Genomic DNA, 16,641 nt, shown 5'->3' on the forward strand with positions numbered 1-16,641 from the left:
GTTGCATGTTGTGTTTATATTTTTGTTCAGTATATAATCCATCCAATTTATAAAGCCCCAAAACTAGGCTCCGATTTAGCTAAATATAAATTGTAAGAGAAGAGACCTCTGCTTGTCAATTAAAGTGTCAACTCGAGTGATGGCAGTGTAATAGCTAATTTCCTTGAGAACCAAACTGCACCTGTTAAACTGGGCATGGAGAAGCGCGGTCCCGAGTGAAATTTGTGGGCGCGCTCTTTATGGCACGTCGCAAAAGAGGGGGAGCAAACTGGCACGAGCCTACCGTCGTTGTCAGGGACGGGGTGCATCTGTGGAAAAAAGGATAGGACATAACAATAGCATCATCCAGTTTCGGTGTACATTGATCCAGGGTGCGTCATAGGAAACGAACACGAACATGGCGCCCCTTTATATAACATAATGTACACGACACATGGAATGGCCAATATATTTTTTTGTTTGCTGGATTACGAAGAAGATTGTACAATAAAATGGAGTGGTAGGGGGGCAAAGGCGCGCTGTCTCCATCATAGGGAGGCGCGTCCACCTGCTGATACAGGGAGTCCGGGCTTGGGAAAAACATGGTGAGGTCGCACTCGCTGCATTGAGGAGAAGATACAGTTTCCATCTGTCAAATAAATAACTGTAAATGGGATGATGACGACGGGAAAAGCGCAGCCCGTGTGAAAAGAGAGGTAAGTTAAATGTTGTACAATGACGAATATGGTTCTCAGTTCAGGGCAACACACTTGCATAAAGAATATGCAACGTCAAATAGCCTACAATTTCTTCGGCTGCATTCGAGAGAAAAGGGGGGAGGGTATTTCATGTATCACGTTAAATCAACATTCATCTGTTGTGTTTGTATATTTAAGAATGTATTTAATTGTATACAGTTACTTCACTTTTAAACTGTGCAGAAAAGCAATTGTCATAAAATGCATTGAAAGACAACATTCCTTATTAAGAAAAAAAGTGATACCCTACATTGGAGCATTAGAGGTACCAGCAAACTGCACCCCATATCCCATCCCCCAAAACACACAGACACACAACACACAGGCAATATGAGAATTGTCAGTCCAGGTCCTGGACAACCTTTGCAGTATTTGGCAGTGCTTAGTTCAATAAACAAATGCTTCAACTTGAACATTTCACTGAATAATGTGCTCCCCTTGGCATGAAATCGACCATTGCTCTGTGCTCCCAGATTCATTTATTTTCAGCATGGAGTTCCCAGCTTTTCTTCTTTCCCTGTGGTTAGATGCTGTGTTCAATTTCTGTTCATATTTGTATGTGACATAAGGTCAGACCTGTCGCACTCGCATAAATGCACTCTTAGTGTTTACAAAAAGGACAAGCAAATAAAAATGGTCTCAACATTATTGTTATTACAGTATTATTATCATTGTAAGATTAAATCTCGATCCTAATTATCACATGGATGGCAATAATATATATGGAGCTCTCTGCCAAATTGCAGGGATAGCACAACTAAATGATTCACCATCTTTCCAGAATAATGCCTGGTTAAAGCTATCCTTCACAGGTGGTTGTCCCTAAGAGGCAGAGTTTAACTCAACAACATTCCTTTGTGAAAGGGCTGGGGAATTGTTTATCAGGCTTAATTATGCACAAGTGTTCATTTGAAATTGAAGGTAATTTTTTTGGTTTCATGTTTTTGAAAATACAGAAGATAAGAGTACGAAATACACCCTCTTAATTTAGCCCAAAGTGTCCCCAATAATAGGCACTGAAAATCCTTGAATTTGTTCAGGTCTGTATATCAAGTCAAGCAGGATTCCTGCTAAGAGCTACCCATCCCAGTGCCAGACCTAGTACGTTTCCTTTACTGTCCCAATGTGTTGTTTGGTTGTCCAGCCCCAGGTCGCACCATTTATGTTATAAGGTACTAAAGTAGTTTTGAAGAAACATGCTGTTTTTTCTCCATCTCATTTTGCCTATTATGTTTGAAAGTGAATAGGATTAGGCATGTTCAGGGTGAGGCAACAACAATCCACTTAATGTAGTCCTCTGTGCCTCCGTTCTATGGGTTTTTGTCTTCCTTACTTCAGCAGCCCAATGTTCTCAGAGAGAACAGAGAGAGCAGGTCCTTGAAGGCTGGGCTGCACACAGCACTGCATTGTGTTTATCTGAAAGTAGTGCCAGAGGGGGAGGAGCGAGGCTGCCTGGGAGGTTGGGTGAAAGGTTGTACCAATACCTGGGTAGACGTCACACTGATTAACACATTTCAGTCTTCTATATAGGAGCCGGTATGTATGGTATCAACCGGTATTTCCCACCAGTTAAAATGACCATACAGAACATGAACAGACATGTTTTCATATGATTTAACCTGTTGAATAGTGGGCAAATGTTTTTGTGCCTGGTTGTCAGTCATTCATTAATTCACTCAGAGATAACCCCCTCGGCTCAGTACTGCATTGTTGTGGTGACTGTGGCGCTGCTCGGCATCGGAGGGAGTTGAGGTAGCATGCTGTAATTAACAGAAAGGTAACGACCCCGTGAGATGGGTGGCTCAGCCCTTTTTGATTACTTTCATGACCGCAGGGAAAAAGTCTGAACTGAGCTTCCTCTCTAGTGGGACAGACAGACATTAGAGCAGAGCAGAGTGCTGAGATCTTTAGCTGCCCATGCTGGGCCTGTAACATTCACAATGCTTCTAACCTCTATCCTCCTCACTGGCAGACAGATACAAACACCAACCACACTGCTGATGTCCTGGATGACTCTGGTTTGTCTCTCTATGTCAAATTATGAAGGAATCACTTGCTGTATTTCTTTATTGAAAAATATCCTCTGTGAGACTTTTGCATATGGTATTATACACTGAGTATACAAAACATTAAGAGCACCTGCTCTTTCAATGACATAGATTGACCAGGTGAATCCAGGTAAAAGCTATGAGCCCTTATTTATGTCACTTGTTAAATCCACTTCAATCAGTAGATGAAGGGGAGGAGACAGGTTAAAGAATGATTTTTAAGCCTTGAGACATTGATGTGTATGTGTGCCATTCAGAGGGTGAATGGGAAAGACACAAGATTTAAGTGCCTTTGAACAATGTATGCTAGTATGTGCCAGGCATAGCAGTTTGTGTCAAGAACTGCAACGGGTTTTTGTCACAGTTTCCTGTGTGTATCAAGAATGGTCCACCACCCAAAGAACATCTAGCCAACTTAACACAACTGTGGGAAGCATTGGAGTTAACCAATGGCGATTGTAGCACGTCAATCTTGGTGGAGCAAACAAATTATAATGTGGGATGCATGCCAGCAAAGCCACTACACAACACAACACTAAACAATACATTAATTGCACTATAACGGTGACAAACAGTGGCCCACAAATTGTTAGGGCCTACATAAAGCTGTCCCAACAGCAGAGTCCCAACAGCAGTCCCAACACCTTACCACTGCTACACCTGGCTATCAGCAGAGCCATGTCTGGCAGTGAAACAGTTCATTCAGCCTCATTTACTGCCCTTCAGCCTCATTTACTGCCTTGCTTAAACAAATGTGGTTTCTACTAACAATTGAGATGTACAAAATACGGAATAAGGGCGGATAAGATGCAATCCGTAATTTCGATTAAGACATTAATGAGCAAGCTTGGACGTACGTAGTCAGTATAACTATTTGTTCAGCACTTTTGAAATGTACAGTGACAGAATTCAAGAACGTGGGCCGTTCTTACAGTGTTCTCCCTGTACACCAAGTTAGAACCATAGGATGAATAAAGGGGGCATATAAGCAGACAATTAAAGTTCTTACAGTATGTGATGATTACATTTCTCAAAAACAGGTTATAGGCTACATGTGCACCACCAAGTCAGAACAGTAGGCGAAATTAAGAGGTGAAAATAGACCAAATTATTAGGGTGAGGCACATGGGCTACTAACAGCTTACTACACAACATACACTTAGTATTACTTTCTTAACTACAGTATACATATCTCCCTGGCATATTACATTATTTATGCAGCAGCATACAGAACATTTTTGGACTCACCTTGTTGTGCTGTGCTCACTTGAACAGGAAAGTGGCGCAGCGGTCCTTCGTGGGCAAATTTTGTCATCAAACTTTGTAATCAAAGTCTGGCATTCTCTGGATTTATGGTTCATTCAAGACAACTGGTAATTCTAAAAAAAGTTTAATCATGATGACGTCATTGATCTTCAGGTCGTAGCTCTAGAAAGAGGCCTGAGATCCCGATTTACAATTCTGAGTTGGATGAAAGTTCAAAACTTATCTTCCCAGTTGTAGCTCGTTTTTCCCAAGTTCCCAGTTGTCTTGAACTCACTAAAGTCAGATTTTGAGTTAACAATTGTTTTGAGCGAGGCACAAATCATGCTTCATTGACAGCAAGGCCAATGTTGAATGTATATAATTTTAAACTAAGAAAAGAGACCATTAAACTTAGACTTGGAACCACACAGCCAATCCACTGAATAGCAGGCTAATGATTGCTTTGCAATGTTTGCAGTTATCCACTGATTCCTTCCAAACCACTCATTGTTGAATTTGCTATTTCCAACTTGTTGTGTAATGTTTATGTCCAATGGCCGATGAGCACCGATACGTTTTATCTATAATTATTTATCTTCATATGACAAGGATTTAAAAGGATTTGCCAGTAGATTGTCGAATTGATTCATGATGATGACTGCTAGCTAAGATTTTGAAAGTATGATGTTCATAGTCCAATCAAAGCTATTGTACATATAACGTGTTTTGACTTAATTTTGTCTGTGGCCAATGACTTTGAGCCTTCTTGGATGAGCACTTCTAATGTAACTCTATGGCAGCACCCAAGGGGCTTGAATTTTTGATCTCTACCGTTAGACTTGGCGTTGACGTAGTGTTCCCATGAGTGACAGAACACTGAGCCAATCACGGGTATATATGTTAATTAATGGAAATATATGCAAAGTAATATTAATACCATTTAAATGTAGATGTTTTTTGCATAGCATATATTTACCATATCATATGGAGACAGAAACATAAACCTTTTACATTATCATAAGTAGACACAATTAAAAAATGATTAAATCCTTCCAATATACATTTTTTTAAACAATTTTGTTTTTAATTTTAATGAAATGAGTTGACTCTTTGCATCGGATGATTTCACTGAACAACAAAGAAAGGGAATATTGAATGATCCCCAATGATTCATCGCATCTCCCAAAAATGTTTTCAACATACATCTGTGAATGATAGTCTAGAAACTAAAGCTTTGTTTGTCTTCCTCTCAGGCTTCCATGTCTTCTCTCTGGACCTCCTCAATGTCCACCTCTTGAACATCAGACTCTGAGGCTTCATCTTCACTGTCACTTTCCAACCTAGTTGAGGATGGTTCGTTGTCATCCTCAACGAGTACCCGCAAAACAGGAGACTCTGGGATGCTGACCTTCTAGGCAGAGTTGCAAATAAAAAGCCATATCTCAGACTGGCCAATAAAATGAAAAGATTAAGATGGGCAAAAGAACACAGACACTGGACAGAGTAACTCTGCCTTGAAGGCCAGCATCCTGGATTTGCCTGTTCACTGTTGACGTTGAGACTGGTGTTTTGCGGGTACTATTTATTAATGAAGCTGCCAGTTGAGGACTTGTGAGGCGTCTGTTTCTCAAACTAGACACTCTAATGTACTTGTCCTCTTGCTCAGTTGTGCACCGGGGTCTCCCATTCCTCTTTCTATTCTGGTTATAGCCAGTTTGCTCTGTTCTGTGAAGGGGCTAGTACACAGCATTGTAAGAGATCTTCAGTTTCTTGGCAATTTCTCGCATGGAATAGCCTTCATTTCTCAGAACAAGAATAGACTGATGAGTTTCAGAAGAAAGTGCTTTATTTCTGGTCATTTTGAGCCTGTACTCGAACCCACAAATGCTGATGCTTCAGATATTCAACTAATCTAAATAAGGCCAGTTTTATTGCTTCTTTAATTAGGACAACAGTTTTCAGCTGTGCTAACATAATTATAATAATAATAATAATAATAATAATAATAATAATATAATAATAATAATAATAATAATAATAATGTTAGCACAGCTGAAAACTGTTGTTGCTGTGCAAAATAGTTTTCTAATGATCAATTAGCCTTTTAAAATTATGAACTTGGAGTAGCTAACACAACGTGCCATTGCAATACAGGAGTGATGGTTGATAATAATGTTTCCATCTACAATAGTCACTTACAACATTGACAATGTCTACACTGTATTTCTGATCAATCTTATGTTATTTTAATGGACAAAAAATGTGCTTTTCTTTCAAAAACAAGAACATTTATAAGTGACCCCAAACTTTTGAACGGTAGTGTATACATATTTTTACATTGTTTGCAAACTGATATCTAGTACGTATTAATGTAAAATAACATGCAAAACAGGCAAGTCCCCCCCCCCCAAAAAAAACATGAAATGCGGGTCTCAAAACAGGGTGACAGAATGCCAAGAGTGCAAAGCTGTCATCAAATCAAATCAAATCAAATCAAATTTATTTATATAGCCCTTCGTACATCAGCTGATATCTCAAAGTGCTGTAAAAGCCTAAAACCCCAAACAGCAAACAATGCAGGTGTAAAAGCACGGTGGCTAGGAAAAACTCCCTAGAAAGGCCAAAACCTCCCCCTAAATGACCAGCATGGGGCAGAACAGTTGGCCAGTCCTCTTCTGGCCTGTGGGCTCAGGTCCTCCGTAAAATAACAGAACATGACCAAGATGTTCAAATGTTCATAAATGACCAGCATGGTCAAATAATAATAAGGCAGAACAGTTGAAACTGGAGCAGGGACTGGGGACAGCAAGGAGCCATCATGTCAGGTAGTCACGGTGGCTGTGCCAGGTGGAGACATGGTTGAATAATAGTAAGGCAGAATGGCCAGGTGGACCAAGAGTGTCAAAGGTGGACTCATCATGTCAGTCATCACACCGAATAGGACAGCAAGTACTCCAGATAAACAAACTGACCCTAGCCCCCCGACACATAAACTACTGCAGCATAAATACTGGAGGCTGAGACAGGAGGGGTCAGGAGGCAAAGGGTGGCTACTTTGAAGAATCTCAAATATCTCAAAACACTTTTTGGTTGCTACATGATTTCGTATGTGTTATTTCATAGTTTTGATGTCTTCACTATAATTTTTCAATGTAGAAAATAGTACAAATAAAGAAAAACCGTTGAATGAGTGGGCGTGTCCAAACTCTTGACTGGTACAGATTATAAATATATTTTTCCTTTATTATTTTTCCCTAACCCTGCCACACCTCCCCCTAATTGGAGTAAACGAATGGACAACAACACTTCTACTTTCGGCTTATACATATTATATGTACTTGTTTGTGCATGTGACATTAAAACTTGAAACTCTATATATTTTACGGACACAGTATATTTTACATGAGTTATATTTTGTTTGTTTTTAGTCCTTCAGCTATGCTCAACCCCTCCCATCTATCTATGAAGACCATCCAGTTTCTATTTGCTTGCCATATATTTTTCAACTTGCTGCTGGGACTTGCTTCCATTCAGCCACAAGAGCATTAGTGAGGTCGGGCACTGATGTTGGGCGATTAGGACTGGCTTCCCAATTTATTCCAAAGGTGTTTGATGGGATTGAGGTCAGGGCTCTGTGCAGGCCAGTCAAGTTCTTCCACACCGATCTCGACAAACCATTTTTGTATGGACCTCGCTTTTTATATGGGAGCATTGTTATGCTGAAACAGGAAAGGGCCTTCCCCAAACTGTTGCCACAAAGTTGGAAGCACAGAATAGCCTGGAATGTCATTGTAAGCTGTAGCATTAAGATTTTCCTTCACTGGAACTAAGACCATTTTTTCTCCTCCACCAAACTTTACAGTTGCCACTATGCATTGGGGCAGGTAGTGTCCTCCTGGCATCTGCCAAACCCAGATTTGTCTGCCAGATGGTGAAGCATGATTCATCACTCCAGATAACTCGTTTCCACTGCTCCAGAGTCCAATGGCGGCGAGCTTTACACCACTCCAGCCGACGCTTGGCATTGCGCATGGTGATCTCTTAGGATTGTGTGCAGCTGCTCAGCCATAGAAACCCATTTCATAAAGCTGAAGACGAACAGTTATTGTGTTGACGTTTCTTCCAGAGGCAGATTGGAACTTGGTAGTGAGTGTTGCAGCCGAAGATAGACGATTTTTACACGCTCAAGCACTCGGCGGTCCCACTCTGTCAAATGAAATAAAATGTTATTGGTCACATACACATGTTTAGCAGATGTTATTGCGGGTGTAACGAAGTGCTTGTGTTTCTAGCGCCAACAGTGCAGTAATATCTAACAATTAATATCTAACAATTTCACAACAATACACACTAAGGTAAAGGAATGGAATTAAGATTATATAAATATTTGGATAAGCAATGTCAGAGTGGCATAGACTAAGATATAGTAGAATAAAATAGAATACAACATATACATATGAGATGAGTAATGCAAAATATGTAAACATTATTAAAGTGACTAGTGTTCCATTATTAAAGTGGTCAGTGATTTCAAGTCTATGTATATAGGCCAGCAGCCTCTTAAGGTGCTAGTGATGGCTATTTAGCAGTCTGATGGCCTTGAGATAGAAGCTGTCTCTCCGTCCCATGATTTCGTAGTGAACAGGCAGTGGCTTGGGTGGTTGTTGTCCTTGATGATCTTTTTGGCCTTCCTGTGACATTGGGTGCTGTAGGTGTCCTGGAGGGCAGGCAGTTTGCCCCCGGTGATGAATTGGGCAGACCGCACCACCCTCTGGAGAGCCCAGCGGTTGCGGGCAGTGCAGTTGCCGTGCCAGGCGGTGATACAGCCTGACAGGATGCTCTCAATTGTGCATCTGTAAAAGTTTGTGAGGGTTTTAGGTGCCAAAACAATTTTTTTTCAGCCTCCTGATGTTGAATATACTGTATGCGGGGGGGACCATTCCAGTTTGTCAGTGACGTGAACGCCAAGGAACTTGAAGCTTTCCACATTCTCCACTGTGGTCCCGTTGATGTGGATATGGGGATGCTCCCTCTGCTGTTTCCTGAAGACCACGATCATCTCCTTTGTTTTGTTGACATTGACTGACAGGTTATTTTCCTGACACCACACTCCCAGGGCCCTCACTTCCTCCCAGTAGGCTGTCTCGTCGTTGTTTGTAATCAGGCCTACTACTATTGTGGCATCTGCAAATTTGATGATTGAGTTGGAGGCATGCGTGGCCACACAGCCATGGGTGAACAGGGAGTACAGGAGGGGGCTGAGCATGTACCCTTGTGGGGCCACTGTGTTGAGGATCATCGAAGAGAAGGTGTTGTTTTCTACATTCATCACCTGGGGCGGCCCGTCAGGAAGTCCAGGACCTAGTTGCACAGTGCGAGGTTCAGACACTAGTGCCCTGGGCTTAATGATGAGCTTGGAGGGTACTATGGTGTTGAATGCTGAGCTAACGTCAATGAACAGCATTCCTACATAGGTATTCCTGGCAGTGTGCAGTGTGATGGCGAATTGCAAATAAGCAAATTGACTGTGAGCTTGTGTGGCCCACTACTTTGCGACTGAGCCGTTGTTGCTCCTAGACGTTTCCACTTCACAATAACAGCACTTACAGTGGACCAGGGCAGAAATTTGACGGACTGACTTATTGGAAAGATGGCATCCTATGACAGTGACACTTTGAAAGTCACTGAGCTCTTCAATAAGGCCATTCTACTGCCAATGGTTGTCTATGAAGATTGCATGGCTGTGTGCACGATTTCATACACCTGTCAGCCATGGGTTTGGCTGAAATTGCCAAATCCACTCATTTTGTACATATAGCGGGAACTCAAATCATGACGTTGGTGATATTCAGTTTGAAAAGTCTGCCCTCTAGAAAGATGCCTGAGTGTCCGACTTGGAATTCCGAGTTGGATGAGTTCAAATCTATTATTCCCAGTTGGATCTCGTTTTTATTTCCGATTTCCCAGTTGCCTTGAATGCACTGAGGTTTGAAGCTGGATATATAGGAGTTCCCAGTTGTTTTGAACACAGCATTAGTCTCAGTGGAGGGAGGAAGAGAGCAGCAGAGGGTCTGCCTCTCATGGTCCCTGTTCTTTCCTTCTTTTCCTCCTGTGAAACTGACCTGATTTTGCACCTACTGTTGGCCCCTTTATCTTTGGCTTTTCTCCAGAAATGTTTGGTGATCGACTAGGAATGCCTGGAAGATCGACCAGTCAATCGACCAGTTGGCGACCACTGACTTGGAAGTTAAATCATAGGGATTTATTTTACGCACTGGCAGAACGTAGGCTTTCACCAAATCAACTGGAGTTTCATGATTTTTATTTCTGGGGGTGGATTATCCCTTTAAATGTTTTGTATACTCAGTGTATTATTAATAAGGCATAAATATGGCACACACACTCTAAAAAGAACTAACATTTTGTAGATTCCCTAAGGCATTAGAGAGTTAGAAACAGTGAAGACAGTTGTTATATCTGTACCTTTAGATTGTTCTCTCAGCTCCATCCTTATTTGCTAAATAACCTATTCCAATGTCTCTTAGCTGAGGACTCTTGCACGTTTCTATTATTAACAAATATGTGACTATTGGCTTTGATTCACAATGATATTTAGGGAGAAGGTGTTGCTATTGTAGTCTGAGTGCATGTTGGCATTCTGGGCTGTTGCAGAATGTCAGGCTGCCCGTCAGAGGTCTTTCTGTAAAGAGGCCCTAGTGCTGTTGTTGTAGGGGCATGCATTCAGAGAGGATTGGCAGGAGGTTTTTGTGTCGTCGTCGTCCCCCCGCTTGAAAATGGAGCCTCCAGTTTAATGCACTAGAGCTGTGAAGGGGGAGGAGTCGTTCTGCCAGTCATTAATGACTTGTGTCATCAGAAAAGTTCCTCCTTGCATTCAAACAAAAAAACAGCAATGTTTTACGTTTCTATTTTGATAGGGCCCAAGTTTTCAAAGGTACGGCTGTTGTTATGTCCTGTCTCTCACAATCAGACACCTCAACATTTTGGTTAACCTCTCAGGTCAACCTCTCAGTAAATGACCATACTCTCCAGTCTCTCAGAGTCAGTGTTTGCTCAATTACATGTTGTATTGATACAGTGCATTCGGAAAGTATTCAGACCCCTTGTCTTTTTCCACATTTTGTTCACATAAGTATTCACACCCCTGAGTCAATAAATGTTAGAATCACCTTTGGCAGCGATTACAGCTGTGAGTCTTTCTGGGTAAATCTCTAAGAGCTTTGCACACCTGGATTGTACAATATTTGCACATTATTCTTAAAAAATATATATTTCAAGACAATTGAAGTCAAAACTGTAACTAAGCCACTCAGGAACATTCAATTTCATCTTGGTAAGCAACTCCAGTGTATATTTGGCCTTGTGTTTTAAGTTATTGTCGTGCTGACTGGTGAATTTGTCTCCCAGTGTCTGTTGGAAAACATACTGCACCAGCTTTACCTCTAGGTTTTTGCCTGTGCTTAGATCTATTCCATTTCTTTTTGTCCTAAAAAACTCCCCATCCTTGCTGATGACAAGTATACCCATAACATGATGCAGCCACCACCATGCTTGAAAATATCAAGAGGTGTACTCAGTGATGTGTTGTGTTGGATTTGCCTCAAACATAATGCATTGTATTCAGGAAATAAAGGTATTTTCTTTGCCACATGTTTGCAGTTTTAATTTAGTGCCTTATTGCAAAATGTTTATTCTGTCCAGGTTTCCTTCTTTTCACTCCGTCTATTAGGTTAGTATTGTGGAGTAACTACACAATCCGTCCTCAGGTTTCTCCTATCACAGCCATTAACCAGTTAAATGTAACAAAATGTAACCAGAAATGTAATCTACTTAATCCTCCAAAGTAATGATTTATTATGAGAGGGCCATAAACAATAACTAGTAATGCTGCATACACCAAGAAAGGTTAAAATCTCACCTTTCTGGTAGAAAAAGTTATAAATTGCTGTAGCCAATTTTGTGGACACAAGCTCAAGTATCCAGTACAAATATGATAAAAATATGAAAATATGAAATATTTTATGATGTATTTCCTATTCTACAAAACTGTATGACTAATGCTTGAAATGACATATATTCTTTCTAAATATAGTACAATCAAATTATAAATTGAATAACTATGAGATTTCACCTTCCTTATAACTGTAAAATACATATTTGTATGTCTAGAGTTAGAGAAAATGTGCATATTTTCTAAAGGTCTCTCTTGTTCAAAACGTCTGCCCCCACCGCTGTGAACTTCTCACAGAGCTCTAGTGTGGCTTCATGAACTCATTAGGAACTCACCTTTCATCTCATATTAATCGTGGCTCATATTAGACTACTGGCTCTAAATCGATCTCTGAAGGTGCTACAGCGGCAAAACCACGTTGCACTACGATGTAATGAGTCAAGGCTTATGCATTGTTTGTGGCTGTGACGTAGGGTTCAGTCAGGAGTTGATGGAAAGTCTGAAGAGCCAATGAAATGGTAGGAGGGACATTCCAGATTCTAGTGGTGACAGATTTCACATCCTGCTTCACACAGGCAAGAGAGACATATTCCTGCGTCTGTGAAAATCAGGGCTAACGCTCAATGCAAGCCGTTTTGATCTATGGTGTCCACAGATCGATTTAAAAGTGAAAATGTTGGTCGGAACCAGTACCAGAACCAAGCAGTTCCCCAAAACAGGGGACATTAAAACCTCTTAGTTGTGGACTCTGTAACTGTTTAAAATTCACCATTGGCCTCATGGTGAAATCCCTGAGTGGTTTCCTTCCTCTCCGACAACTGAGTTAGGAAGGACGTCTGTATCTTTGTAGCGACTGGGTGTACAGTAGGTGCCCTTCTTTGTGAGGCATTAGAAAAGCTCCCTGGTCTTTGTGGTTGAATCTGAATTTGAAATTCACTGTTCAACTCAGGGAGCTTACAGACATGTGTGGGGCCGATAGATGAGGTAGTCTAGTGGTTAGAGCGTTGGACTAGTAACCGGAAGGTTGCAAATGCAAATCCCCAAGCTGACAAGGTACAAATCTGTCATTCTGCCCCTGAACAGGCAGTTAACCCACTGTTCCTAGGCCATCATTGAAAATAAGAATTTGTACGGAACTGTCTTGCTTAGTTAAATAAAGGTAAAATTAAAAATGATTGCACACAGAGTGAGTCTATGTGACTTATTAAGCAAATGTTTACTCCTATTTAGGCTTACCATAACAAATGGATTGAATACGTATTGACTCAAGACATTTCAGCTTTTCATTTTTAATGAATTTGTAAAATATTATACAATCATAATTCCACTTTGACATGATGGCATGTTGTGTGTAGGCCAGTGACACAAAATATAAATTGAATCCATTAAATTCAGGCCGTAACACAACAAAATATGGAAAAAGTCAAGGGGTTTGAATACTTTCTGAAAGCGCTATAGGTCAAAGTTCAGTGGTGCATAGGTCAGAGGTTGGATTAACCTTTAAGCGGTGTAGGGATAAAAAGTTGTACTCAATGCTGTTCTGCTACTACTTTTTTATTTTATTTAACTAGGCAAGTCAAATTCTTATTTACAATGACAGCCTACCCCGGCCAAATCCTCCCCTAACCCGGATGATGCTTTGCCAGTTGTGCGCTGCCCTAAGGGACTCCCGATCACAGCTGGTTGTGATACAGCCCGGGATTGAACCAGGGTCTGTAGTGATGCCTTTAGCACTGAGATGCAGTGCGTTAGACAGCTGTGCCACTCGGGAGAAAAATTGCTAGAAACGTATCATCTTTTCAACCCTACATCGAGCATATGATAAATAAAATGCAAATACTCCTCCCACAAAGAAATTGACGGCATAGACATTTTCCTTTATGTACTGTAATTCTGTCAGGACTTTGCATAACGCTTTTATTGAGGATGAACTAATATTCCTAAAATTCCTTTCTCCAGCCTTGTGATTCCAATAAATCTTCAAGGCTTGAAAAAGAATAATGACTTTCAGCTGGTTTCCCTTCTTCTATAACTCCTTGACTGGGGGGGACTGTCTAGTCCGTCTAGTTTCAGTCTTAAGGATGGCTCTAATGCTGGATAAATATTAATCACATTTTTTATAAAAGGAGTTTGCTGAAGGAGCTGCTGTCAGGCCCGTCCATCAGTAGAAGCGGAGGCACCTCCTCGGAGAGAGGACCGGCCCTGGCCCTGCTCAAATCAATGGCTGTTTACTAGGCTTTGTACTGCCCTGCCTTTGGGCTGCTCAGCGTTATTTATATTGCCCACTCTTTATTCGGCTCCTTCATTCTTGTTTGGGGCGAAGATGAGAGAAATCAAACAAAGACCTTCCACAAAACAGTGCGGAGGGAATTAGAGAAGCTATAATATTGAACAACAGTTATTGTTGTCCCCAGTCTGAGCCTCAGGTACAGTACTATTATGAGAGTCTTTACCAATCCAATGTACCGATGATTCTGTAGATGCCAAATGCTTGTCATCTTCTCCTCTCACTATGCTACTGACTAATTATGTCAGCACGTCATCACACCACATATAAGTTTAAAAAAGGTTCTGTAGCAATTTGAGCCTCTTTGTTCATCAGCATTTTGTTCTCTAGCACTGACAAGTAATAGATTACAGCGCTCCAAGATCTTCAGAGGATATTTGGTTTGATAGGATAGGAAAATGGAACTGAAAAGGAATTCAGTTAGATGACAAACCTAAAGCTCTAGCTTCACACATTCTGTTCCTTCCTCCCTGCATCCTCTGAGCTTTTGACCCACAGCATCTCTCTCTCTCTCTCTCTCTCTCTCTCTCTCTCTCTCTCTCTCTCTCTCTCTCTCTCTCTCTCTCTCTCTCTCTCTCTCTCTCTCTCTCTCTCTCTCTCTCTCTCTCTCTCTCTCTCTCTCTCTGACACACACACCAGCTCACTGGCATTTGGGCTGAGTGACAGAGCAGCCCATCGGTACAGTAATTGGTATTCAGAAGGGCAGCTGGGATGCACGCCTCGCAGACAGAGGGGGAATTTAGTCAATACACTGCTTCATTAGAGCTGTGAGTCACCACGCCATGCTTCATTTGTTTGTATTTGTCCAGTACTCTATCAGGAGAAATCAACACCTCCTCCCATGCAACATGCCTAACCCCATGCTAACCTCTGATTGGTGGTTAACTTGTCCCCTGCTCATTATTTACCCAGGAAGATATTTACTGTGGTACAGTGATTGAGAGGTGGCGTCAATATGCTCACAGTTACACATCCACACCAGAGCTGTACTGTATGTCCTTTGAACCATATTGGCCAGAAGGACAGTTTATCTCAGAACACATCTCATCCTGAGGCAGAGGCCTTAAACCCTTGAGTCTAGGATTTTATTTAATCTCTTACAACAAATATGTTTAATTCATCACAATATTTTCATATTTTTACATAATCCAGGCTACTGGATGCTGAATATGTTACAATATGATTATATCAGAAGATAAAGTGGGAGTAGTCGGCTCCAGGAAAGAAATTGAAATGTATGAATGAAGGGGGACCTGACCACTTTGTTGTGTGTTTTTTTCAGCAACAATGAAAGTCAAACCAAAGTACTGTCAATGGGTTATGGTATAGGCAAACATGATCTCTGGACAACGAACACAATTGCATTTGATCAATGTCAATTTGAATGCACAGAGATACCGTGAAAAGATCCTGAGGCCCATTCTCGTGCCATTCATCTGCTGCCATCACCTCATGTTTCAGCATGATAATGCCCAGCCCCATGTCGCAAGAATCTGTTAACAATTCCTGGAAGCTGCAAATGTCATAGCTCTTCCATGGCCTGCAGACTCACCAGACATGTCACATATTGAGAATGTTTGGGATGCTCTGGATCAACGTGTACGACAGCGAGTTCCAGTTCCCGCCAAATATCCAGCAACTTCCCACATCCATGGAAGAGGAGTGGGACATTCCACAGGCCACAATCAACAGCCTGATCAACTCTATGCGAAGGAGATTTGTCATGCTGTATGAGGAAAATGGTGGTCACACCAGATACTGACTGGTTTTCTGATCCACACCACTACCTTTTTTAAAGCTATCTGTGACCAACAGATGCATATCTGTATTCCCAGTTAGGTGAAATCCATAGATTAGGGCCTAATGAGTTTTATTTGAATTGACTGATCTCTTTAATATGAATGTTATGCTGGTGAATGAGGACCCAAAAGCGACTTAACAGAAACAGAGTCTTTATTCCAGTCTTTAACAAAAACGATAATCCTGGAAATTATCTCAGGAAAATACAAACAGGAAAACTGAAATCCTCTCGTCAGTAGAGAGGAACGCCTGGAGACGCGACCACAGACTGCAGGTCGCTTCGGGAAGGCAGAGGCCGTAGCTGACATAGACACCGGCTCACGCGCAGCATCTGAAGAAGGCAAAAACACGACGGAACAAGAACACAGCACAGCAAACATCAAACAATGATCCGACAAGGACAGAAGCGGAAAACAGAGGGAGAAATAGGGACTCTAATCAGAGGGCAAAATAGGGGACAGGTGTGAAAGAGTAAATGAGGTAGTTAGGAGAATGAGGAACAGCTGGGAGCAGGAACGGAACGATAGAGAGAGAGAGAGGGAGAGAGGGAGGGGG

At 41.4% G+C, this 16,641-nt stretch overlaps 1 protein-coding gene across 1 annotated transcript in view; it reads left to right on the forward strand.

The window, feature by feature from the left end:
* Positions 1–306: 306 nt before the first annotated feature.
* The window catches only part of LOC123998587 (neurite extension and migration factor-like), an 88,339-nt gene continuing 72,004 nt past the window's right edge, over positions 307–16,641 (forward strand). Inside the window, exon 1 of the mRNA XM_046303565.1 lies at positions 307–695. The gene's annotated coding sequence lies outside the window, so the exon portion shown is untranslated. The remainder of the gene's footprint in view (positions 696–16,641) is intronic.

This window comes from Oncorhynchus gorbuscha, linkage group LG16 (genome assembly GCF_021184085.1).
Source record: "Oncorhynchus gorbuscha isolate QuinsamMale2020 ecotype Even-year linkage group LG16, OgorEven_v1.0, whole genome shotgun sequence".
Taxonomy (NCBI): Eukaryota; Metazoa; Chordata; class Actinopteri; order Salmoniformes; family Salmonidae; genus Oncorhynchus; species Oncorhynchus gorbuscha.